The 27,837-nt window shown below is 42.8% G+C and overlaps 1 long non-coding RNA gene across 1 annotated transcript in view; it reads left to right on the top strand.

The window, feature by feature from the left end:
- LOC130454686 (uncharacterized) overlaps window positions 1-24,457 on the top strand; it is a 178,121-nt gene extending 153,664 nt beyond the window's left edge. Inside the window, exon 3 of the long non-coding RNA XR_008912535.1 lies at window positions 20,326-24,457. This is a non-coding gene — a long non-coding RNA (uncharacterized LOC130454686). The remainder of the gene's footprint in view (window positions 1-20,325) is intronic.
- Window positions 24,458-27,837: the final 3,380 nt, after the last annotated feature.

Here is a 27,837-nt window from a genome sequence, read left to right as displayed (position 1 = left end):
TGTCCACTAGAACTCTGGAGCCCCACATCCTCTGACACTAAGCCAGGCAGATATACTTTTGGCTCTACATGGCTTGTTATTATTAACCCTTTTCTAAGCTTTCACCAGGGGCCAGTTCTTTGGGTTCTTGACCTTCCTCTATCTTCATAGACTGCTGAAAACTTGGGTTCACACAAAGTTCTTCCACTGTTCATGAATACATTGATATTGTGAACCACAATTTAGAACTGTAAGGGACCTGACAGGAGAGTCCTTAGCCTGGCTCTGACTAGGGTCTTAAGTCTGTTCTAACTCGCTAGTCAGTGATCCTTTAGTTTCAGCTTGAAGAGTGAGTTCTTCATCAGTGGTTGCTACCTCCTGAGACTATTCATTCTATTTCCCACCAGCTCTAGTTTGGGAAATTCAGTTCAATTCAATAATGATTGAGGGCTTTTGTTATAAGCTCCCTGAGGACAGGGGCTGGCTTTTGCCTCTTTTTGTATCTCCAGTACTTAGTATGGTGCCTGGCACAGAGTAGGCACTTAATAGATGTCTATCAATTATTGATTTACGTTTCACATTCACTTCAAGGTACTAAGGGTACAAAGGCAAAAATGAGACCACCCTTGCCCTCAAGGAGTTTATAATCTAATAATGATGATCAATAATCATTTATGAAGTACCTACTATGTGCCGAACACTTTTTTATGTGCTGCCAATACAAAGACAAGAGTGAGAGTCCCTACCCTCAAGGAGCTTACATTCTTCTTCAGAGAAATAACATGAATTCAGACAAGTAAGACATATACATAAAACCAAGAAAAGACATTTCCAGTCATATGGGGAAACAGTTATCACTGTGGTCTCTTTATAGGAGATGGCATGTGGGCTAACCCTGGAAGGTCATTTAGTGCTTCTCAGAAGCAGAAGTGAGGATGGAGGGCATTTTAGGCATGAGGACAGCCTGTACCAAGCGCAGAAGTAAGAAACAAATGTTATCTACAGGGAATAGCAGGCAAGGAGGGAAGTTTGGCTAGAACATAGTATGGGTGTGATGGGGAGTAATGGGCAATTAGCCTGGAAAGAAAGATTAGCGACAAATCATGAAACACTATAAATATTAAGCTGAGGATTCTGTACTTTTCCCTAAAGATGACAAGGGCTTTCTGGGAAGCTTTAGGGGCAGAAGGACCGGATCCACCTTGTGCTTTTGAAAGTTCCATCTTATGATGAGCTGCAATCTGTCTCCTTGTCACTTTGACCTATGGGTTATAGTTCTGTCTGTCCTCTGGAGTCACACAAATCAAATTGCTCTTCCCATGATAGTGGTCTGAATGTTTGAAGGCAACCATCTCTCATAGCTACTGTCCCACCCCATTTAGACCCTCAGATCATTTTCTCTTTAAATACCAATTCCCTTATCATCCAGATCACAATCAGCTACATGTTCTGGTTTATGAAGGTTGTTCAGACAGTCTGAAGGAAGTATTGACTGTGTGGCTGACCAGCTCAGAGTACATTGGGCTATTAGCTCTCCTTGGACCCTTACATGGTGATATTTCATTTGATGCTTACCTCTGGGCACCAGGATTTAATAAATTATTATTGGTATTCTCTATCAACTGCAGAGAGACAGGTCTTGTCTCCCTGGAGAGATAATAGTAATAATGATAATAATTGTTATTTATTATATCATTTAACATTTGTATAGTTTCATTTGATCCCCACAAGCACTCTGGGAAGGAGGTGCTTTTATAGCTCCACTTTACAGATGAGGAAACCAAGGTCATAAAATAGGAAAGATTAGATTGCAATTAGATCCTTTTAGAATGGTAGCTTCTTAAGGGGAGAGTTCATGAAGCCATTTCCCATCTTTCTGTCCTCTATGCCAGGACTAAGTTCATGATAGGCATTTATTAAATGCTGAATTGAAGATATGGGAAGGCATATTTTTGGTTTCACCTGAGGAATAGCAACCTGAGCTGTCCAAAAACGGAATGAAATCCCATGACTCATTTTCCATTCCAGGTAGTCTAAACTATTGTTGCCTACGTGGGACTCTCCGCTTCCCACCTACATGTCTTTGTACAGGTTATATTCCATGCTTGGACTGTCCTTTCTTTTTATTCCCATCTTGTAGAATCTGGAAAGCACAATCCAGGTTCTACCTCCTCCAACAGGCCTTTCTCTCACCCAGGCTGTGGGCTTGCTCTCTCTCCCTCTTGAAATAGTTTTGCATATATTTTAATTTGACTATTGTAAGAGAGAGAAATCTGGAAACGTTGGGAATAGGCCTGGAAGAGCTGCAGGAATCCTGCAAGCAGCGAAGAGGGGAGGGGCAAAATCTTGGAGGGAGACAACAAGCTGATTAGGCAGGTGAAAGGGGCTCCTGGCAGAGGCACCGGGCAGAGGGGGCTTCTTTTGTTTGACTGACTCAATCTCAAAGTCAGAGATCTTTCTCTCCCTGAATTCCTGATCCCCGATCCTCCCGAACCCCAGCCAGTGGACAAGGACTTTGAGAGACAAGCAGTCCACAAAGAAGACCTCTAGAACTCCTTTTGAGCCTTGAACGTGGGGACACTTGCTGTGCCAGCCAAGAAACCAGGGTTCCTCTGCTCTGAACCCCTCAGGGGTTCAGGTTATCAGAGCTGAGCTACCTAACTGTGGGGGGAAGGGTGTCCATTAGACAGGGACCCCTCTCCCTCTTTCCCTCTGGAATCTCAATCCTTACCATTCATCAGCCCTGCTCCTTTCCTGCTTCTCTTGAATAACTCAGTCATTAGGACCCAGGACTGACTCCAGCTTTATTAGAAGACAGCCTGAATTGAGGGGGGAGAAGGGGGCTCTCTCCCCAGAAGAAGGAGGCTTAACCCCTGAAGCCTCTTCCAGCAAAGATCCCAGAGAGCCTGCCAGTAGGAATTGAAGGCAGCCATGAGGGGGTCTAGTCAGAGAGGGCTGGGGGAGAAAAGACCAAATCCATCCTCTTTCTCTCCTCTGGCTAAACACCACCACCTCCTCTCACTCTGTCCCTGCTTTAGAAGGAAGAAGCTCCATTGCCATTCTCCTCTTTCCCCATTATATTACACTATCTGGGTAGCATACTGGATCATTCCCTACCACTAGTAGAATGTACACCCCTGGGAAGCAGGGACTTTTCCCTTTCTGTTTTTATATCTCTTCAGTACCTATAAGAATGACTAGCACATAGTAGGTGCTTAAATATTTCTTAAATTAAATGGTGAGTTCACTGGCCGTCCACATGCAGAAGCTAGATGACTGTTCATTAAGGAGCTTGTAGAAGGGCTCCTGATTTGAGAATATCTTGGGCAGGTTGACCAATGAAGTCCTGTCCATATCTTAAGTTCTTCAGCAAAATTTCAGGCAGAAGGAAGCAGAGGAAAAGGCAAGACCCATTCAGTAATTGACAGACTAGGACTTGATTTCCATTCTTTAGGTATTTTTAGTTGTGTCCAACTCTTCATGACCCCATTTGGGGTTTGCTTAGCAAGGAAAGATACTGGAATGGTCAGTCATTGCCTTTTCTAGTTATTTTTACAGATGAGGAAACTGAGGCAAAATGTTTAAATTAAGTACCCAGGGTCACACAACTTCTAAGTCTTAGAGGACTAATTTGAACTCTGGAAGATGAATCTTCCTGTCTCCAGGCCTGATACTCTGTCCACTGCACCACTTAGCTGCCCAGTCCATCCCGTGAGATAGTAGGATATGAGGAAAGATAGGTTACAGGCATAAAGATAATCTCTTTCATCTCCGTAGAATATTATAACTTGGCTGCAGCATTCAATATATATATTTGTGTGTGTGTGAAGGGTCTGTGCTTTTATTGGGGTGGGAAACTTCCACACTGGGAGTTCCCTCTACCAAACTCAACTACTAGGACATCACAGATGAACCCTAAGCCTGGGTGACTGTCTCAAGGTCTCACTGAGTCAGTGTGAGAGACATGGCTTTGAACGGGGGTCTCTTGACTGCATGCCTCTCATCTTCTCCCCTATGCTACATTATCTTGACCTCAGCAATAAATCAGAAACAAAACAGAAAGCCAAGGAGTATCATCCCTGTTTCCAGGCAGACACAGGCTCCCTTGCCCATTTAGGGTGACTCCCATGAATTGTTTATGGGCCTCTGCGCAGGAGACAGAATTTCGACCAAAAGGTTTACACGAGGTAACCCCAATGGAACTCTGAGGTTGAGTAATGGCCCCCGAAGAATGAGCTATTTTGGGGAAGAACATATGTTCTTTACCAAATCAGAGTGTTCCGAGGAGGGAATTTAGAACATGTTTCAATCTCAGTTTTAAAGGCTGTGCTAAGCTGCAGCTTCGGCGTGCTTGGGGCTCTGCTGAGGGATGTGCACATCCCATTATGGGTGAGAAGGATGAGGTGAGCGATTTCTGTTGAGTTACTTTATATGGTCAACTCCCATCTCTTCAATCTGCTCACATGCACAAGAATAGGAGCACAGATGAACCAAAGAACAGACCATGCAAGTGTTGTATTTGTTTAGACATATGTGTCTACTCATACATCCATGAAGCCTGATGAATCATTCATTCATTCATTTGTTCTTGCAGCATCCATTCACTCAAACTCTCCACACATATATTAGGTGCTTAGTGGGGTCCAGAGACAGAGAGGTCACATGGATCCTGTTCAGGGGGCTTATCATTTGATGGAGCAGGAGGAAATATAAATGCAAAGAAGAAGAAGAAACATTGAAGGCAGTTCCCAGGAAGAATGGAGGCAGAAGAATATTTTTATCTAGGGGAGAAGAGGTCAGCTTCATGGAAGAAGTGACACTTGATTTTGGTCTTGAAGCACAAAAAAATCATGCCACTTCTTACATGATATGCAAAGAGAATGACTCATGCTATGTGAGAACAAATATTGGGAGTATCTTAAAGGATGAGCCCAATGACTTATCTTTGGCTTTTGAGAGGCAAGATGGGAGGTGCCTTCGACCTGGAGGCAGAAGACATCTAGGTTTGACCAACTGGACTCAAAGAGTGGCCAAAGAAAGTATGTTGAGACCAACTTGCTGAGAAGGTTTCCAATGAAGTGCCCCAGTGATATGATCTTGGCCCCATGTTATTTCGGATGTTTAATCAATGACTGAGATGAAGGCATGAGTGGATGCTTGTCAAATTTGCAGATGACCCCACATTCAAATGGGCTGAATATCTTCCTGGTCCAGGAAATGAACTCTAAGAAGATGAAAGTTAACAGGAGTAAAGAAAATAAAGCCTTAGACTTGGGTTCAAAAAATTGATTTTGCAAGTAAAAAATAAGGCAAGTATAATTAGACAATAGTTTAAACCAAAAGAGATCTGAGAGTTTCAGTGAAGCACAGACTCCAACAGGGAAGGGATGGGGTATCCAAAAAAAAGTTGGCATGAATTACATTAAAAGAAATATTGTATTCAGATCTAGGAAAGCAATAGTCTAATCTCCTCTGCCCTGGTTTAACCACACATGGAGCCTTGCGTTCCCTTCTGGGGCCTATGGTTTAAGAAGGGAATTAATGGAAAGGAGAACGTTCAAAGAAGTGCAACCAAGATGATAAGGGACTCTTGGATTGTGCCCTATGAAGATAAGTTAAAGGAATTAGGCTAATGTGGGGGTGATGGGAAAGATGCACTCTAGCTTTCCCCACCTCCTTGTTATTCTTCCTACAAAGCTCTCCATCTACTGTTTCAATGTCTTTGCCTTGACCGTCCACCATGTCTGGAATATTCTTCCTTTTCACCTCTACTTCATAGTTTCCTTAGCTTCCATGAAGATGCATTACATATCTCCTATCCTGAAGGAGATATTTCCTGGATCTTGGATGCCTAGTGTCTTCCTCTGGGATACAGCCTCCCTTGTATTTATCTCGAATGGGTCTAGTTACTTCCATGTTGTCTTCTTCATTAGAACGTGGGCTCTTTGAGGGCAGGATCTGTTTTGGCCTATTCTACTATTTCTATTTCTTATCACATTGCTTGGCACACAGTTAAGTGCTCACAAAATGCATACTGACTTGGGGAATGGGGGCACAATTACTGACTTTGTTATCTGAGGGCCTGTCCCATGGCAAAAGGATTTAAGTTTCTCTGCTTGTCCTCAGAGTGCTGAATTTGACTGATGTTGTGAAGAAGCAGATTACAGATTTTCATGAGGATGATTCCCAATTACTGGAGGCCCCCCCCCCCACTCCCCATGTGACATTGGTGCCTCAGAAGACAGAGGATGCTTTGATACTAGAGATTTTTACGTGAAAGCAGAAATGATGAAACAATGGTGGCTTCATGACGTTCTTGATTGGAATATACATGAACCTTGGGGTGGCAGAGACTCATTCCATGCCTGGGAGGGTTAACTTGGCATCCCCATGAGCCTCAGGCCAATGTTTTCAGCTTGTATTAAGATCTCTCAAGATAACAAACCAACAGCCTGTTTGGGTGGTGGGGTCCCAATTCTAAGAATATGCAAGACTTACAGAAGCCATTCCAAAGACTTCTCCCAATTGCCCTTTGATTCTAATTTCTGTGGTCCTTTTTTGTATATGTCCTTGGTAAGGCCATCCATTATAGTTAGGGATAGAAATGGAAAGAAATTACCCAGAACCCAAAGCTTATTAGTGCACATCATCTCCATGTTAGATAATGGATTCTTTTATTTTAGGAATCACTTTTATGGTTTTCCCACTGGATAGAGCAGGGCGGATTTGGCACTGGGATCTGATTCTGATGCATTTTCTTGGTTTCTAAGACTTATTTCAAGCCAAGGCTCTAACTAGGTGTAAATAAGCCTGGAGAAAAATCAGGTTTGTTGTGTTTGGAGAGGGGAACGATGACACAGAGGACTGCTGGGGTGGGTTATTGTGCTGAGAATCTGGAACTGGTGTTACATCAACTGTCTAAAGAGTTTGCGAGTAAAGGTGGCATGGTAATGGGGGACTGTGGTGTCTATAGCCTGAAGACTGGAAGCATGGGACACCTGGGACAGAGATGTGGTTGCTTCAGTGAGAAAGCTCTCCTCTCTCTACCTTTGTTTCCAAGCTTACCGTGCCATTACCCAGAGGCAAAGACCTGTTTGACTTACACTGGTTCCAGTTTTGTACCAAGTTAGGTGTGTGTCTTGGGGCATTTTCCATGGAGATTGAGCTGACCTTTAAATAACAACGAAACAAATGTAGCCAAATACTTTCTTGCAAATAGATTCCTCCCTCCAACTCAGATTACCTTGGCAATAAATTCATCCCTATTCACACTTCCAAGAGAGTGTGCTGCTTGGAGTTACCCTGAACTGAATGGAAGCCAACGTTTTTCTGCGATAAGGACGCAGGAACAGGAGGCAGGATGGTTTTACTGAATTGAATGCAGTGCTTACTGGGGTTGTCATTTCCTAAAACAAACAAACAAACAAAATATTTCAGGTGATAAGCGAGGAAAGTCCCATTTCTCACCACGTGGAGTCTTGTTTGGTAGATTTAACACACTTCCAAGATCCCTTTAATGGATGTTTTAATTTTTTTCTCACCCCTAAATGAATTACTCTGCCATTTTGGAAGTTGGCAATTACAGGCAGGGCTGTGGGCAGCCACCTAGCAGTCCCTGATGTCGGGAATTTTCTAACTTGCTCTGATAGTGACTGCAGACCCCCACCACTACCACACCTCCAGAACCCGGTTGCCTCCTTGGATTGGGTGCCAACATTCATCCAGTGCTCTAAGGTTCTCTATAAGCACAGAAAACGCCAAGGGGGGTGGAGTCAGTTCCAAGGCCCATTGGGAAGAGAATCTGCTTTCCTTCAGCCATAAAGATGATGAACTTGGGCCCTCAGAGATTGTCTACTGCAGCCCCTCATTTTCCACTTGAGGGAACTGAAGAGGAGACAGGCCAACTGATGTGACCTGAGTTACCCAAGCAGGAAGTGATATTGTTCCTGACCTCCCAGGAGTGGGTGATGATCTCACATGGGCTCTGATAGCTATGATGTTTGCTGCTTCATGGGAACTATTTACACACATCTTTAAGACCAATAATTGGAACAAGGCCTCGAGTTGGCAGCAATTTTAGGTAATTACCTCTTATTTCTGGAGCGTGGAGAAATCTGGGTGCTTCCCAGTCTTCTGGCCAGAGATACCACAATTACCCATGGAGAAACCCACTTCTCACCAGAACCCAGTAAACTGAAAAGCAGGAATGTTTTCATTTTCATTTTAGGGATGAGAAAACATGAGATGGGGTCAGGTTACCTGACCAGGGACACTTGGGTCACCAATCACCCAATCAACAAGTATTAATTAAATGCCTACACTCGAGAGGCACTGTGCTAGGAGTTTAGAATGCAGGGACAAAAGTAAGGCATTCTCTGCCCTCGAGGAGCTTACTGGGAGGAGATGACATGTTCCCAGATAAGGAAATGGAGAATCGAAAAACACATGAACAGTGATGGAAGTAGGGAAGTTATTAACAAGAGGGAGAATGAAGAAATGCCTCTTGGAAGAGGTGGAACAAAAGCTGGGTCTCGAAGGGAGAGGAATTCTCTGAAATGGAGGTGAAGAGGGAGATTGTTTTAGGCATTTGGGGGAAGAGCTCATGCATGGTTAGAGAAAATATAAATGGAGGGTGGTATACAGGGAAGAGCTCGATCCCCACACTCAAATGTGTTCTCACCTTGTAAGATTCTTGCCATGACTTGCCATGGACCTTTCCGCAACATCCCAGAGGTCTCTTCTGATTCTTTCAACCTTTTCTGGGTCCATCTCTTTTCCTGGCTCTATTTCTATGAAGGGATGGATGAGAACATTTGTTCCAGTGGTCATGAAGGAGGCAAACGTGGGTGTTATAGAGCTTGGCTAGACACAGGAGACAGCGATGTCATGCACTGCAGCCCAGGCCATCGCCAATCGTCTTGTCCCTGGATTTCAATGGCTAGAAGAGGGTGAGGTTAATGACTTTGTGCAACTTGGTCACTTAAAGCCAGTGTAGGCATGAGTCAAAGACCTCAGCCAGTGATGTCATTCTGGCCCTCTGTGAGTATGAAGAGCGGCCAGACAACTTAGAGGAAGACCCCATTTCATTTTCTGCTAATATAGAAGGATGGTTGGGCTCATGATCCTTCAGATTTATCCCGGTAACAGGAAGTTCTAAGGACGTGATGATGTTTGTGTAGAGCTTTATGCATCCCCCCCTTTGCATTGAGCTCCCTTATGATACTGTTGGAGGCAGTGTTTGTTAGATACTGGAAGGAGCACTGGGCTTTGGTTCAATGCCTGGCATTGAATGCCATCACTACAATCTACTCCTACCTTTGATGGACTTTTGGCCTTGGCTTTCTCAAATTTAAAATGAGATATTTGGCCTAGGAGACCCCTGAGGTCAGCTCTCCTTTTAGATCTGGGACCCACAATTATCTGCACTTTGCAGATATGGAGACTGACACTGATTTAGCTTACTTTCCCATTCCCACATAACCAGGATGTGGCAAAACCAGATCCCAAACTAGGTATATTGAGTTCTTTCCACTTCAGTTCACTGCTTCCTACCTTTGGGGTGGTGGCTGATTTTCCAGCCTGCATTGAGTCTTAATCATGTAGAAAGGGCTGGGCTTTGCTTTAGGAAGCCCTGAGTTCAAATCCTGCCTCTGACACTTACTTAGCTGTATGATCCTGGTCAATAAGTTGTGTTTGTCTCAGTTTCCTCATCAGTAAAATGGAGGTAAACATAGCACCCATTTCACAGAGCTGTTGTAGAGAGGAAATGAGATAACATGTAGAAAGTGCTTTGCAAACTTTAAAGTGTTAAAATAAATATTAATTATTATTATGCACCAAGAAAGTATTGAGTAATGTTCCCAATAGTAATTCTGATGATGCCTATGATTAAAGGAAAGAAGAGAACTTTGGGAAGAAATGCATGGAGGGCTTTTGGTTTGAGCAGGGGCTGCCACAGAGGGCAGGATGGGCATTTGGGTAGAGAGGAGGAACTCTGAACATTCTTCTGCTCTCCCCCCATTCCCTCTGCCCCTCCCCCCCAAAAGGGTCACAATGATTATGCATGTGAGACATTGAAGAAAGGGACACAGAAGGAGCCACTCAGGACCAGCAGCATTTACAAAGTCAGAGATTGAGAGCGAGATGGGACTGCAGGAGTCAGCTCATCTGGCCCCTTCATTTTCCAAATGAGGAAACTGAGGCCCAGAGAGGTTCCATAACTTGTCGGAGCTAACACAATCAAACATTGGATTCGAAATGGAGAGAGAAGACTCACTAACACCTACCAGAGCTTTTTATACATGTGGGAAGTGCTGGTGAGAGGTGAGAAGGGGGGGGGTGCTCTACCACTCTTGATTTGAGGGCTATTCAGAGGTGCTAATGAATAATTAGGGCCCCACCCCACCCACTCACCCACTCAGCTTGGTGGCAAACATTAGACTTTTAGGGCAAACACAGGTTTCCATCAGCTCAGCCCTTCTCTTGGGAGCATCCATCTGGGCTTAGACCTCCAATCTCTGGGTCTTATTGCATATGATTACCCATCAGATTCCCCAGGTTACGGTGGGCAGAATGGTTCATGTGCTCGATCTGCTGGTCCATCTCCTGCCTCCAGATATTTGCATGGGCTGTATGCACCCCCCTGCCCTCCAGAATTCAGTCTCTGCCTACCTACGGTCCATAGAAGTCTAAACTTCCTCCAAGGCTCAGCTCAGTGACCCCTCCTCTCCTAAGGGAAGCCTGCCCCAGTTGCTAATGTCCTCCTCTTCCTCAAATTGTCTTGAATTGACTTTGATTTCCTCTCGACTCTCCCGTCAGTCCCTTAGCTTAGGTTAGTGAACTTTACCTCAGAGACCACATTTCTTTAGCTCCGCAAAGGCTTGCAACGTGTGCTGCATATCTGATTCTATTGGAGCCTCCCAGCACCCTAGGAGTTAGGTGCTGCCGCTGATGCCGAGTTAGCCAGGTGGATCCCAAGTACTCCATTAAACACGTGTCTGGGCTTGGATTCGAGTCCTGATCTTTCTGATTGCAAGTTTCATGCCTCAGCCCCCATCACCCGGCTCCCCTGTATTTTCCAGCTCCCTTTCATTTCTTCCCTCTCAAGGTACATGGGGTCTCTGGACTCTGGCTAGTTCTAGGACGTGCCCAAGTGAGCATTCATCCACTGTCTCTCCATAGCGCCAGCAGTTTGTGGTCTGAATGGCATGTAGTCAGGCTGGGCATCCAGAAGCCATCTGCCCTGCAGACAGACAATTCTTCGGAACTCAGAGTCATGGCGGAGAGAAGAGGCAGTGGAGGAACCAGGAATGCTGGGAAATCCACAGCCAGGGCTGGGGGGAGAGTCAGGGTTTGTGGATTCGCCCTGGAGGGCAGAGCTGCGAAAAGCGCGGTCTATATGGCCCCATTGATTAGTGGGCGAGCTGGAAAGAGCTCCCAGCCCTTCTGACCTTCAGGCCAGGACCTGTTCCATGGTACTCCCCTGCCTCAGTGCCATCGGAACAATTCAGAGCCATGACAGGAACACACCACGAGCCGCGGCGTAGCATCGTCGTTTGCAGATCGTATGTCAGATTTGGTTAGGAATCGCCAGGCTCTAATCCCGCGCCATACCCACTGTGCGCCTCCAAGTCATTGAACCTCCCTGGGCCTCGGCTTCCTTATCCGTGAAAGCGAGGGGGCTGGACTCCATGACCTCTAAGATCCTTCTGGCTCTGCGATTCTCTGATAAATGACACGAAGCAAAGCGTGTCTCTAGTGGAGGGGGGCAGGGAACCGAATAGGGAGGGGAAGGAGCTCACTCCAGCCTACCATCTGCTAGCTCCTCTTTTAACTAATTATTCATGCTAACTAGGTGCTAAGCTCTGTGGTTTCTAGGCTACTGAAGTGCTGAGTACTCCTACAAGTGCTGTCAATGCCCTCTAAATTTGGCCCCCTTGGGATATGCTCCAGTTGCCGGGTCCTGGTTCCAGCTGTGCACAGGAATACTCTATGGAGCCTATTCTGAACGCTCGAGCTCGGGCTTCCATGGAGGGCAGTTCTTAGAGGAGCCCTTGGCCCAAAGGAAGGCTTGGAGCATGGGAAGGCTCCTCACTGCCCGCTGGCTAAGAAAGGAAGTCCTACTATTGTCTGTGGACATATTGTCCCAGCTCATTTGAACGACGAAGTAACCCAACAGCAGCCCCCGAGGTGTGAGGAGCTAGCTATCACTGGCTAACACAGTGGACGGCGTGGCCTGTCAACAAAGTCTGCCTCGGAAATCTGTCTCCCCTAACTGGGAGCCCTCGCTCAGATGCAAAGCCATGGGCCAGTTTCTCCCTCTCTGTGCAGATATTCTTTTTCTAAGCTTCCACGGCCACGCAAACGTGAAATCTATTCATCTGTGGCAAGTTGCTCCGTTCTGTTCACTTCAGAAGCAAACCAAAACAAGGCAATTAGCGACAAAGGCTCATATTAACCCCACGCGGAGGTGACAGCTTTAAACAGAAGGGATGCGCCCAACGCAGAAGCTGGTTTCTCTTGGAAACACAGAACTCCTCCACATTTCACCTGAGCTACATGAAAGGACACATTGAATAGCCTAATTAAAAACATATTAAGTTTAATGTAAGTGAATGCTAATTGGAATACCTCCCCTTTCACCTTTCCCAGCTCCTCTGTGCCTTCGTTTCCAGCTCTATTTTGGTAATCGATGTCTCCATTGAGTAGACTTCACTCTCCCCACCCCAGCCCACTCCCCACTTGCCAACATTTCAAAACTGAGTGGGACTCTAACATCTCTTCTATAGCTGCATTGCTGGTGTAAATAAATGGATCTAGCCAGGTTACTCATTTCTATCCAATTAAGTGTAATTAGAAAAGGCTTCGTTCCACTCTAACAGGCATCCTTTGTGTTCGAGGTGGATCTTAGAGTGATTTACTTTAGACCAATTAGAACTTGTTGAGGAAGGCCACTGAGATGTAAAATAGTAGCCCATGCCGTGTTGACGCCCCCACCATTTCTGAGTTCTTCACCATGAAGCCCAGAGGAATTCTTCAGAGGCCGAGTGCGATTGTTCTGGAGGTTTTCTCCCTCCCTGCAGAAGATTGGGGTGAGGAACCAGTCTGAATGAGTGATCGGTTCAGACAGATACACTGAGACTCCAGTGGTTTTGGGTACAACCCACATCTGTGGTCAACTGGTCTTCCCCTCAAAAGTATTTGGCATTACAGAAAAACAAAAACCCCAAACGTGTGTGGCTAGTTTCAGGAATTTCCCCATAAACATCTTTGCCCTTTTATTTGTGGAAGGCAACTTGGAGTAGCCATCAAGGTGTTCACCCTACTAAGTAAAGGGTCAACTTCTCTTTGTATAGCAGAGAAATATGAGTTGACAAAAGAAGATGAGGCAGTCATGCACAGTGAATAGTGCATATGGCTTGAAATCTAAAAGGTAAGGGCTCAGATATCACTTTAGGTATTACTAGTTATGTGACCCTCAGTGAGTCTCTGAGAAGTCTCTGAAGCAGTTCTTTAGGATTACTTAGTAAATCTTCAGTGGGTGGCCATCTACCTTGAGGGAGGAATTTCCACAAGGTGTTGAACAAATCACAATCCTTTCATATATCCATGCCTACTTAATTCTGCTATATTTTGTGCTAGTTCTATAGGCTGACACATGTTTAAAAGCAGGAGAGTCTTGTCTAATCTGGCAGCCTCCTCCCTATTTTCCAGATGAGTAAACTAAGATGTGGAGAAGAAAATGATTTGCTACAGTCACACATCTAGTAAGAAGCAGGGCTGGGACTGGAATCCGCATCTCCTAGCCTTAGACCAGTACTTTTTGCATGAGGCTACCTGAGGACATGCAGGAAGTTCTTGCTGAAGATGCTCCTGGTGCCTCATTGAGGCTTTTGGAAGGTATTAAGGAGTCTTTCTTTCACCAGCATCCTATTTAAAATTTCAGCTTCACAGAACTTTGTGAGTCAGTCAGGCCCAATAAAGGCACTGAGCCTATTGGAATATGGTCAGAGATCAAAGAGGAAAGCTGTCTTGCCAACTATGCTCTGTATTTCCTGGTGCTATTCCAGGCCTCAGTGTTAATTTTCCAGCTTCTACAAGGGGAGTCTAGTTGATGGATGAGTGGTTTGTCAGTATGGTTCCCTCTTGGGCGCCTGAGGAATGGGTCAGGCCAGTTTCCCCAGCCCTACTGGTATGGTAGAACTCTTCCTCATGGTCAGAGGATTGCCCAGAGGGAATCTATGTCCATATAGGGTCTCAGTTGCTTTGGACTCCTTTATGTTGCTGTCAATGGAAATCTTTCTCTAAGCTCAGTCACCTGAATTTCAAAATGTGAATTACATTCTATTAAAGGTTAGAGGGAAAATGTCACCATTAGCGAGGCACTGGGAAGAGATAATTCACAGTGCACTTGGCAGGGATTCATGCTTTTAGGTAATATTATTCATTAAAATTATGAAAAGCAGTAAGTTATCTTATTCCTACTTATGAACTCCAAGAAAGACAGCAGAAGGGGCTAGATCTCCACTGGGCAGAACTGAGTGCCACTGGTTGCTTGATCATCACTTCTCAAATTGAAGGGCCATTTGGAAGGGACCGATTAGATGGAGGATTTTCTTTCTCTTCAAGAGATGGATGGACCACTGATTTGAAGTTGAGGCCACAATAAAAATCTAGTTCAGGGAAGATTTTTAAATATTGTCTCTTCTACTCTAGCTAATTGGCTAATGGAAGGGCATTCTTCTTTTTTTTTCTCTCTCTCTTCCCAAATATATGTATGTACATACATATACATATACACACTTTCTAGCCATGTGACCTTGGTCTAGTCACTTTGATCCCTCTAAAACTTAATTTTCTTATCTTTTCTACAGGGGAAATCCTAGTTGAAGTCTTTACCTTACAGAATTGTTGAGAGGTTCAAATATATTAATGTTCACCAGATATTGTAAAATCCTTAAGGATGCTGCTCATGTGTGCAAATGCATGTGTGTGTGTGTGTGTGAGTATCCTCATATTTGAGAGATTTGTCTTTTCTTGGGGAGGGCAGTCAATAATTCATTGGTAGGGGAAACTCAAAGTAAAGAAATTCCCTGTACCAATGGCGTGCTGTTTCAAGTCTCAGCCTTTGGTGGCTCTTGAGATACTGATTCTCTTGCTTTCATTTTTTATTTCTAGTAATTTTCTTGCTGATACATAGCTGACCATTAATAATGTGAAAGCTCTGCATGGCCCAATAATCATGCCAGTCCCAGAGTGAAGCCATTCCCCACTAAGTGCGATACAGAACGTAGAGGGGCCTGGAGACCCCTGCTTGACTCCTGGCTCTGTCCCTTCATGACATCTCGGAGCTTGGAGAGATCACCTGATCTCTCTTGGACACAATGACCTCATCCTCCACATGAAGGGGATGAACTTGGTGGCCCCTCAGGTTCATTCCAGTTCTAAAGCTAGGAGCCTATCTGTCAACAAGTCTTTATGAAGGAAGTGAGAACATGAACTGTATGGCTGCACACAGCTTGAGCACAATGAATGCTTGCTGCACTCTATTTGTACTTCTCGAAGGTCTAGGCTATCTTCTCCTAGCTGTGGTTCAGACTTCTTGTAAATCCATCACTTCCCCTATTTGTTGTTTTCTATGTTTCTCTCTGGTTACTTGGATACTTGGATGGACGTGCACGCTCATGCACATGGCTCCAGCTGGCCACACCTCCTGCTCATCCATTTCCTCCCATAAATCCCTCATCGGGGACCTGAACAATGGGCTGCCTCTTTATGTTTCTTTCCAAGGTAATGGTAGTGCTCAGGCTTTCTCTGTTGACCCTCCTTCCACATGGCAGCCTCACCCTTCTTTCTTCTAATCATGTTTGATCTTGATGGTTCTTATACCAGTTCTCAGTCATGCTGTGGTCTATGGAGAGTGAACACAGAGCTCTCCATTGCCATTAGCCACTGATGGGCTCAAATACTTCCAGAAGAGCAAATGAGATAGTTTTCAGTGTGAGCACTCACATCTTCAGTCATCAGATGCTATAGACAGAATTTGACTTGATATATTGACTGTCTAGTCTTAAGGAATTGATGGAGAAGATGAATGAAGAATGAAGAATGCAGATGAAGCTTAAAATGATCATACATACATTACCCCCCTCCCCTTGATCTGGTTGTTAAATATTTACCAGCATCTCCCTCCCTTTGGATCATTAGTGCTTTTCATCCTTTAGAGGCTGAAATGAATAGAATCATAGAGCTAGAAGGGAATATAAGGCCAGGTGGCTCCACACTCATTTTACAGATAAGAAAACTGATGCCCTCAGAGATGAAGGGACTTGATCAAAGTGACTCAGAGGCAAGATGGAGGCCAGCTCTTCATGTCTTGTGCTCTTATGATTGTTAGAATACTGGCACAGAGGAGATGAGGCATGGCATCTCTTGGGGTTCTTGCGATGATGTGATACAGTCTGCTGGTGTCTTCCTCCAGAAGCTGGGCCAAAAGTGCAGGTTCTCCTCCTTCCTCTCAGAACTTTAGACAATGAGTTCACTTTGCTGAATATTTGCTTCAACGTTGTCAGAATGACAGCAGCACTGAGACAAACCTTGTTCACTCTTCAGAGCCATTTTTCAGATCACGGATGTAAAAGGAATATATAAAACACAACCCAAAGAGCAGATGGGATTAGGATTAGCTCACTGCGCTAGTGGTTGATTATTTTGGTGGTTGTTCTCCCTCCTCTGACACAGTCCCATTGTGCCTTAAAAACACTTGCTTGGGGGCAGCTGGGTAGCTCAGTGGATTAAGAGTCAGCCCTAGAGACGGGAGGTCCTAGGTTCAAATTTGGCCTCAGCCACTTCCTAGCTGTGTGACCCTGGGCAAGTCACTTGACCCCCATTGCCTAGCCCTTACCACTCTTCTGCCTTGGAGCCAATACACAGTATTGACTCCAAGACGGAAGGTAAGGGTTTAAAAAAAAAACACTTGCTCACCAGCTCTGGAAAGGCCACCTTATTTTAGAATGTAGGAATCTGTGAAATGGGCACCTTTCACACCAGCCTATTTTCCTCACTTTTCTGGTCAGAAGTTCCTCCTTAATTTTGGCTAGAGAAGCACCTGAGACTTGGGTTTGCTCTGGCTTCCCCTCCACCCCACCTGCTTCTGGAAGAACACTTTATTCAAGTCAGGAGATGAACAGTGGTAGAGGAGGAAGGTTGGGGTTAGGAAATATAAATAGCTCTGCTGAGAGGGCAGCAAAGTCCATCATTGTGCTGTTGCCACAGCAGCCCCAATAACTCAAAACAAGGAAATCTGCTCTCCTGTGTAATAGAAGGCAGACCTTTCCCTGGAACTTTGGCAGTGGAGGGTTTGTTTTTTTTTTTTTTTCCCAAGGACCTCAGTGTTTACCTGCAGAGGTCTAAAATTAGATCTCTCTCTTTATATCTATCACAGGGTCAAAGAACACTCCTTACTGTTCTAGAAGATACTGTGGTTTTCACAAATGCCTTTGTTCTGGCTGTGGAAAGCCAGGGACTTTCCATGCCACTGTCAGTACCGATATCCACGAGGAGGCACCAGGCTGACACATGGGATCTTCCCTTATGAGGGGCTGCATGTTCCAGGAAGGATCCAAGTTGGAATCATGCCTCTGTCATGTGCAACATTCCACTAGAGCACCTCAGACCCTTAGTTGTCCTGTGACCTGGCCCAAACTACTTAACTTCCCAGAGCCTCAGTTTCCTTTCTTGTAAAATGAGGGCAGTGGGCATGATTCCGTCCAGCTCTACGTCTACACTGCTCTGAATCCACAAAACTTCCCTCCTGAAAGCTCTGGGGAGGTGATGGACACTCACTTTAATGAAGAAGGTGTTGATGGGCTTTTCTCTCACTGAGTGTTGACTATTCTGGCAGGATCACTAGTGAGTGCCCTGTTGGGGAAGCTGAGTCAGGGCAAGCTCAAGGTCCCTGAAATGGGTGTGGCTTGGGTTTTTAGGTCAATCAGCCATCTATTGGCTAGTTCATGTTTGCTGGGTCCTGTGGCCATCTGGGATTGCATCTTTGCAGAGAGCTCCCAAGATACAAACCAGTCGCCAGATCCCAGGCTTCTCTGCAATGGCACATCAGAGCAACGGGGGCAAAGGGGACAGAGGCTCATCTTTGCCCCAGTGTGGCAGGGAATGAGAAATGCTTGATTTTTCTAAGGGAAAAAAGGGAAATGTTGGAAGGATGCAGCTGGGTTTGGGCAGCAGGTATCCCGAGGGTGCCATTTCTTTCTGGCTACATGCTTTGGACCGTTTCTATGTGACTCCTTTGGTTTACTCTTGATTTCTTCCCAAGGCTTGTGCCCATTTCTACCAAAGAAGAACCTCAAGAGGAGCAGGAAGCATTTGTGGCTAACGGATTCATTGAAATGATGAGGAGACATTTTCATCACACACACGTGTGTGGATATAACTACTCAATGTACACACACGTAGAGTGTTCCAATCTAGGTATACATCTAGACAAACATATATAAACACACATATAAACCTATACACATACCGTTACATATATGTATATACTAAAATTTATACACACAGATATGATTATATGTATATGTGGACATATGTGTTGTTGAGGCATTTTGGTCACGTCTAACTCTTCATGACCCTATTTGGGATTTTCTTGGCAGAGGTACTAGAGTGGTCCACCATTTCCTTCTCTAGTGCTCACATATGCATGTGTAAGAATACACTATGTGGGGAGATGCATATATGCACATATATATACATGGAAGTATGTATAAAGTGTACTAAGAAAATTATATATAATGTACTTATTTATACATGTGTATGTGTGTATGCATGCACATACATGTATATATACATGTGTGTATATTGAGAGAGAGGGAAGAAAGAAGAGGAAGAGAGAGAGGAAGAGAGTGGTGTGCACATATGTGTGCTCATATGTATGGGCAGAAGAGATCTGGGAGCTGTGTATTCCAGTCCCCCTCTGGAATACACTGGCCTTTGGCCATGCATCCTGGCCAGTTCTCTTCACTGATCCCCTCCTCCTCTCTATAACATGAAGTTGAAAGTGCTTCTGTGGAAGTCTCTTCATACCTAAGAAATCCCCCATTTAGACCTGGGATCATGTCTTGGGATCTGGACAATTTTCTTGGGTTTGGAGATCAATATCTGAGTTGTTGGATCTGGCAGGAATCAGGGGATGCTTGATTTTGATGCAGAGGGGACCTTAGAGATGATCTGTCCCAAATCTCTCCTTTTACAAGTGAGTAGACTGAGGCACAAAGAGTTTCAGAGACTTCTTTTGAATCATTCATAGATGACAGAGTGAGGATTCAAACCCAAGTCTGTTCAGGGCAAAGTTTTCTCTCTCTGTCCTTGGCTCCAATAATTCTGGCTTTAGAAAAATCATTTGTTTACAGATGGGTAAATAGTGGCCCAGAGAAGCCAAGTAATTCACCCCCCCCAAGAAAATAGAATCATTAAACTAAAGCTGGAAGGGACTAATACTCTTATCCAACACCTTCAATTGACAGATGAGGAAACTGAGGTCCAGGGAAGTTAAATGACTTTCCCAAAGTCATGACATAACAGAATAAATGGTGAAATGGAGATTTGAAGCCAGGGCTTCTTATATTAGAATTCAACCCTAACTACTCTGCTTACTTCTTTCTTGTCAGGGCTCTATTTCCCTCTAGTGCCAGATAAGAGATTGCTAGGTTCTTGTCCCTACATTCTTTGCACCTAATATAGTGCCTGAAATACAGCAGCCACTTAACAAATAAGTGTTTATTGAGGGGGCAGCTGGGTGGCTCAGAGGATTAAGAGTCAGGCCCAGAGATGGGAGGTCCTGGGTTCAGATTTGGCCTCTAGCTGTGTGACCCTGGGCAAGTCACTTAACCCTCATTGCCTAGCCCTTACCACTCTTCTGCCTTGGAAGCAATACATGATATTGACAGAAGGGAAGAGTTTAAAGAAATGTTTATTGATTGAATGAATATATGGATGGACAGATTCATGTTAACTATGTTCTTCTGTTCACACCATTCTTGCAAGGGGTAGAATTCTAGCCTGTGTTGCTAGATCAGCTCATGAAAATTGTGGTACCTAGTGACCTGTGCCTCCTGGTGCAGGGTCTAGAGCCAAGGGGCGAGAGCCTCCCTTCACTGTGCTTTTGAGATGACCACTTAGAGGTGTCATCCAGGAAGCTGGTGCGTGTATAGACCCGGATTCCAACTCCGTAGGGGCCCCCCAAGACACTGATATCCCCCCGCACTTCCCTAGCCAGAGGGCATGAGCCCTCCTTGGCTGGACGACATCTGCTACTCTTATTGGCTTGTTTTGCAGGGAAGCTTTCTTGCCAAGGACAGCGACCTTTGACTTGCTTGCCCAGGCTGGAGCCCAGGTGAACCATCTGCCTGCTGCTCTATTGCCTTTAGCTTCAGGAAAGCCGATTGGGAACACCTTCTTCAGCCCATCACCTTGTACTGGAGGCTGTATTTTTAGCCCTTAAGCATAGTCCGTGCTCTGTATTTAGACATCTGGCTCGAAAACTCGAATTTGCTCAGTGAGCAGAAGAAGCGCTCCCAGAAGAACATTCCAAGGTTACAGATAGTGTCCCCGGTGAAACGCTTTCTTCTTTCTTTCTGCTCTCTATCGAATATCACATAAATAACAGCCACTGACTGGCTCGCCAAACTAGGACTCGGAATTGCGGAGAACTTGGCTGAGGCAAGAAGGTATGATTACACGTGGAAGGGCGTTCTGGCAGCCTATTGTTTGCAGGAAGCGGAAACGGATCCCTTTTATTTCTGTCTTAAGCGAACTGCACATCTTCAAATCTTTCAGTCCTTGTAGCCAAACAGCCCGGACAAAGGAAAATAAAACAAACCGGACCAAAAAGAGAGTCGAGCAAGCTCACTTTTTAATATTTGAAAATACTATTTATTGAATTCAGAAAAAACAACAATAAAGACATGACATTTCATAGAATTTATCACCTGCCTTTTTTGGGGGGTGGGAAGTCATTTGACCTTTTATAGCCTCAGTCTTCTCATCTATAAAATGGGGATAATAATAGCACCTACCTTATGGGGTTGATATGGGGATTAAGTGAGATACAAGATGTTACGTGCAATGCAAACTTACATATAAGCATATAAATGGTAGGTGGCATAGAGGCTAGAAGTTCTGGGTCTGAAGTTAGGAAGACTCATCTTCCCGAGTTCAACTATGGCTTCATACGCTAGCGGAATGACTCTGGGCAAGTCACTTAACCGTGTTGGCATCAGTTTCCTCACATGTAAAATGAACTAGAGAAGGAAGTGGCAAACCACTCCAGTATCTTTCCCAAGAAAACCCCAAATGGGGTCCTAGGCATAAGGAGCGGACAATCCAAGCCTTTGTTTATAAAAAGTTGTTTCATTTGCAAAAGGTAATGTTTGTTCATTTTACAGGCCATTTTTAGGAAGATCAATTTACCATCTGATCAGAAGAGTGGGGAGAGACCCGAAGCTGAGGGATCCATCAGAAGGCTCTTGCAATAGTCTAGGAATAAGATGAGAGATGATAGTGGGGCGGTGGGATTGGTTGGAGAAGATGGAATGGAATGGGGTCACGGGTGAACTTAGAGAGGTTTGCCAGGGAGAAAAACTCCCTTTTCCTATAAAACAGGGCTAGAGGAGGTAGCAGCAGAAGGCACCTGAATTTTCAAGATGAAAAGGTTGAAGGAAAGATTTAATTAATAGTGCCAATTCCATGCAACAAACATTGATGATTTATTGACTGATATTTAAAGAAACATTGTACTGGGCGCTAGGGATCCCAAGACAGAAAATGAGAATAGTGCCTGCCTCAAGGAGTTGACATTCTACTGAAGGGGTATTCCAGGTAGGTGAGTTCCATTCATTTGACAATTTATGTATCTGATGATGAGACTTTGAAATATTATCTATCAAATGTAATTAAAAAGAGAGGATTTGATTTCTTTTAAATGTTGCAGTCATATATTTGTGGAAATTTTTTAAAAATTAAAAAGAGAAAATCTGATTGGTATTTGAGGCTTCCACTTCTGTTGTTCATTTTCTACAGTTAACTCTATTGAAAGTCAAAGAGATTGGATTATATGTATATATATGTATATGTACATATATATACACACATACATACATACAAACATATGTATGTGTATTTGTATCTCTAGTTACAATTTGCATGTATGTACATATATGTAATATTTGTGTGTATATGTGTGTAGATAGGTAGACACATAGATAAATAGATAGACAAATAGACATATAGATAGATAGATAGAAAGAAAGATGGATAGATGGATGGTGTAACAGTTAAAATGTAGGGGAGACTGAGGCAGGCAGAAATTAGTTTCTCTCTGCAAGGAGTATTATATTTTTTAGAGGTTTATTAAGGATTCAAGAATATACAAGTAAGAAAAAACACATGCCTAGGCCAGAGGCCTAGACAAGACCTCACCTACATTATGGAAAGAGCCACGTCTGCTCCAAAACGGAAGTCCAAAAAGAGAGAGTTGCTCAAAAGCCTTTGCAATCAGCTTAAGTACCTTCTCGATCTCACCCACCTCAGAATTCCGTGAGATTACAAAGCATTTTGGGGAAGTGGAGCAAGGACTTGTGGGGATTGAAGTCCAGAGTTCAAATCTCAATTTTACATTTCACCATTTGATCCTCTGGGAAGAAGTCCTTCCCCAAAGGATCATAAAAACATAATCAATTTAAAGATTACAATAATTTGAGGATAAGAAAAAAAACAAAACCAATAATTGCTGAACACATTGACAAAAAGCCAGTTTAGGGGGCAGTCCCCTTTGGCATGAAAGTATACATACAAATAAATGTTCAATCAACTACACCCAAAATTCAATTTGGATTTTTTTGTGCAGCTTGTCATCTGGAGGCATCTTCATGGTGTCTTCTCCAACAGTTGAGTTTCTGGGTTCAGAGAGGTAGCATCTTCTTTACCTAAAATTCTTCTCAAAAGGAATTTAAACTTTGCAATTTAAATAATGATTTTTTTTACATTCCCCCATTAAGAGGGTGATTAAAAAAAAAGGATCACTTAGGGATGCATGGCTGAGGTATGAGGTATATGAATCAATTGGCAAGAGATATTAAAGACATCAGAAAAATCCAAATAAAAAAGAAAAATCTCTGGATGAAAATATTGACAATCAAAGTCTTATGTGAAAAAATTCCAAGTAAAAAGAAAAATAAATCTATGACAGGTCCTTGAATCAGGGCCCAATCAAAATGATCTAAGCAATGATGCATTTACCCAGTCAGTAGCCAGGACTACAGAAAGTTGCCACACTATGAGAGGCAGAAAAGAAAGGGACCAGAGGATAGAAGCCAAGTAGGAGCCAAGGTTTTGGGGATACTCGTCTGTGAGTATCTTCAGAGTGAGTGTGGACACAAGGAAAGCCTATGTATTAACACATGTTAAACACAGTAACCTTGAGTCTTCACACTAGGTTCAAGACCTTTGTATTGGCCTAGAAGTGCATCAATCCATCCTGGATTGGCTTTTCTTTGGCTCTGAGCAATGGCTCTTGTGTGTACATCTTGTCCTGGAATGAGACAGAATCATTAAGCAAAGTCCCATAATTTATTTAAATAATTAGAGGAATCATTTTTATAGTCACATGTTTTTTAGGGCATGCATTAGCAAATGTATCTTAAACTTGTAGTATTGAAAAATCAAAAGGTTAAATAAAATCTTAATACTGGTGACATGTGCTTGAAATATAAAAAGGAGAGAAAAATAATAAAAATATACTGAAAAGTATATTGCACACTCAAGAAAAATATAATAATAAAAGCTTTAAACATTCAAAATTATAGCTTATAATCATTGACACTCTGTGTCAGCTAAGAAAATATAAAATTCAAGGCTTTCTCACCAAAAATGAGATCCATTTCCTCTTAATATCTGGCCATGATCACTGTGAGTAGAAGGCAAATGAATTGAACAAGGTTAACAATTTTTCATTTTTAAAAATACAGTAGTACAAATATGTAGATATCAATATCCCCAAAATTCTCAATAGCCCAATTAATTACAATAGCAAACAAACACACTTTCACATTTCACATAAGTTGTATGACATTTAAAAGCCTATGAATTGATGGATATTTGTCACAATTTTTACAAATGTAGCAATCTTTCAACCTTCGTATTCAAACATTTTTTTAAAACAAAGTAAAACTCATCTTGGGTTAAGAACATAATCAAGAAATCTATATATCATTCTGGTAGAAGTAAAATAGTGAGCTGAAGAGTATAAATAAAGCGGTGCTCCTTTTTCTTGGAGGCTTATAGGGATACAAATGCCCTGAGATTAACTGCCCAACTTCCATTCACATGTGGAAAGGTTGGGGTTTATAAAATGTATTTCACTTCAGCTACTAGAATGGGCCTTACCTCGTGGTAGGGGCAGGCAAAATAACCAGAGATTGTTAAAAAATTTACAAAAATCATATTTAAAAACCCTTAAAATCATTTGAGGTATTTAGCACATTAAATTTTTCCAAGGTTGTTATATAATTATAACCAGTTCTGAAGAAGTCCATCTATCTCTATGACAATTTTACAAAGGCAAAATAGAAAAACTGTTTTTTCATATATGGGCTTATTCAATAATAATTTTTCAGCACAGTTATAGGGGAAACACAACAGAATTTAACAGTAGTTAACTCAGTACATTTAAAATAAATGAAATCAACCTTCAGTGTAACATAATAATATTGAATCCAGTAATATATGAACTTAAAATCACAAAGTTAAACCTTAAACAATTGCTTTCTTTTCTATTTCCTCCCTCACTATTCTATTCCTCTTAGAAATTTGAATATTGTGTATATCTATAGTTAGGAGTGCATTTAGGATTACAAATTGATTATGTTAAATGATCAATGGGGAGACTAGTCTCCCAATGATCATCAGGGGGGATTATAAATCTTGAAATTTCTCACACTTGTGAATGTTAAAAATTTCCCCATTGGGGAATTCTCAATTGGAACAATTCCCTACTGGGAACATTCCCCATTTTGACTGTGAGAACTCTCCAGGATCAGAAATGGGAGGACCTCTACTCCACCCGTACTTAAGACTGCTTTAGGGGAGAAAACTCCTTGCTAAACAATGAAAGTACTTAGACCCATACTTATAATGAGGCAAGGAGTTCTTTGAGCCATGCCTGTTTTTAGAATTGATACAATGGGAAGCTAGGTACCTATAAAAGTCGGGCAACTTGTAAACTTGCCAGGAGCAAAGAGGTGAAAATTTATTCAGAGGTTTTCTCTTGAGGGAATTAGTTGACTCAGCTGTGTTTTCTCTGGTTCAGACTTACTGAGGGGATTAGTCGACTCAGCTGTGTTTTCTCTGGTTCAGACTTACTCAGAGGTTTTCTCCTAAAGGGATTAGTCGACCCAGCAGTGTTTTTAGAATGGGTTGTCCTTTAGAAAACTTCTATGGTGATTGGTAGATGTAAGGACTTAGGGGAGGCGACATAGGAAAAAAAAAACCCTATATAAGAAAAAGCAGAAGCTTTTATGAAAATCCTTTTGGAGAAAGCTCTTATGAGGATCGCTTGGGAAGAATCTCTCTTTGAGGAGGACTCTGGCTGGAACTCTCTCTAGTGAAGTCAGCTGAGATGGGGCTGGCCTGGTGTCACTAGAATCCTTGCTTAGACAGACCTTGTGGTGAGTGATAAAAGACTGACTGACTGATCTCTCTCTCTCTTAAGACTCAGGTCTAGGCCATGTTGGCTTAAGGCCCTTCATACTTATTCCCTTTTTACTCTTTCTCTCTTTCTTTAATTACTCATTGTATTGTTAATTAAAATTCTCTATAAAACCCAGTTGACTTGGGTATATTCATAATTGGGAATATTTCCCTGGTGACCACCTTATATTTGATTTAAAACCCAAGATACTATAGTGAAACATATTTTCTGTGGTCACAAATTTACTCACCCACTCTTATATCTATCACAATTTATATCTTCAACTATTTTATCTCTTACAGTTTATGCCTTCAACTCTTTTAAATTTAACAGTTTATGACGACAGTTTATGACCTCTCACTATTTTAATTATAACAGTTTATGACTCCCACTCTTTTAAATGCCACAATGGATAGATAGATAGATTGTTAAATTTAATTGTGGTTGGACTCTGAATATTTATATAGGTGGTCACCAGGGGTTTAATTTCTAAATCCCAAAATGAATTACTAAAGTAAATGGAACTTAGTTGTTTATTTATAATAGAGGGAAGACATTAAGGAATGAGAGAGAGAGAGAGAGAGGGAGAGGGAGAGGGGAAACTCTGGCTTCCTATGAGCCAAGTAGAAATACTAAGGCCCTAATTAGGGAAAAAAAATCTCAAGAAGATGGGCCTTTCTTGGAGATTTACACCTCTGATTAAGGCAGGGTCACTAAGTCAGCCTTTTGCTCACTAATGGTGACCATCTACATGGAAAGAAGGCTGGGTGTCTGTCTTCCTATTGTTCCTCAAGTATCTGTCTTCCAGTCTCTCCTCTGAGTCAGAGAGCTCTTCGATCTCCTCGAATTGAATCATATCGAATATCTCTTCTTCTGGCCTCTGGTCCTCTTTCTAAAGATCTTTTTCTCTTGTGTTACCTCCCCTAAATTTCATGTCTACTAATCACAGCAGATGCTTTTCTCTAGGACTGCCCACTCTTTAGTTAACACCTTCTTTGGTTAGATTATATCTTTTTGGGTTACTTAACACCTTTTTTGGTTAGTTCACCTTTTGTAGTTACTTAATACCTTTTTGTAGTTAAAATGGGTAGATCTACTTAAAATACTGAGTTACCACCTTTTTGTAGATTAAAATCTAAAAATAGATTGTGGATTACAATTCACTCTTCCCAATAAAGGGAGAACTAAGTATCCTCATTGTTACAATCAAGGGATTACAATTTAATCTTCACAATAAAGGAAGAGCTAAGTATCTTCATTGTTACAATCAGAGGATTACAATTTAATCTTCACAAGATAGACAGATAGATAGATGGATGGATGGATAGATAGATATATAGGTAGTGTTCACATCTGTATTTTTTGTTCCATGATGACAGAGACTTTACCTTATTTATCTTTCTCATGCTACCCTTGATTTGAAGATCTAGCTCCTAGAGAACCCAACCTGTTGTGTTATCTCATTGATCTAGAGAACTCCAGACATGGAAACTTCCTCCAGCAGTGTAGACTTATGAATGCTCTCCATCTCCAGTTTCCATTCATTGCCCTGAGTGCCCCATCTGTGCCTGGATGGCTCTCTCTCCTAACCTCCAAGTTGTAGAATGCCTGGCTTCCTTCAAGGCTCAGCTCACAATACTACATGCTGGCCACTGGCCCTGCTGTTGATGCTTTAGCCCCTAAATTGTCATTGTAAAGTTTCTGTCTTCTCTGTATGTGTCTTGTGTATATCTCTCTAAGTCTAGAGGTTGCATTCCCCATTAGAATATAAACTCCTTGAAGATGGAGACTGGCATCACCTTCTCAGTGATCTTAGGCTTAGCCCCAAGTCTGGGAGCCCCAGCTTTCAAGTCTAAGAACTGCTTCTGGCCCTAAGAGATGAACTGATTCTGAGGCAAGAGTACTCTCTGTGTCCCTGAGGTTCCATCTCTCTAGCCACTATTCTCTGCTGCTTCTCCTACCAGGAATTCAATTCTTTTTGTCATTGAATAGCTGGATTAAATCAAGTGGATTATTGGCTGATGGCTTAAATGATACAGGGAAGTTGGCTTTTAAAAGATATTGTATTGGAATGGCCATTTCCTTGTCTAAAGATGGGTTAA

Source organism: Monodelphis domestica, chromosome 5 (genome assembly GCF_027887165.1).
Source record: "Monodelphis domestica isolate mMonDom1 chromosome 5, mMonDom1.pri, whole genome shotgun sequence".
NCBI classification, from domain to species: domain Eukaryota; kingdom Metazoa; phylum Chordata; class Mammalia; order Didelphimorphia; family Didelphidae; genus Monodelphis; species Monodelphis domestica.
The sequence above is the reverse complement of the archived record's forward strand: the minus strand, read 5'-3'. Positions and strand labels throughout refer to the sequence as shown.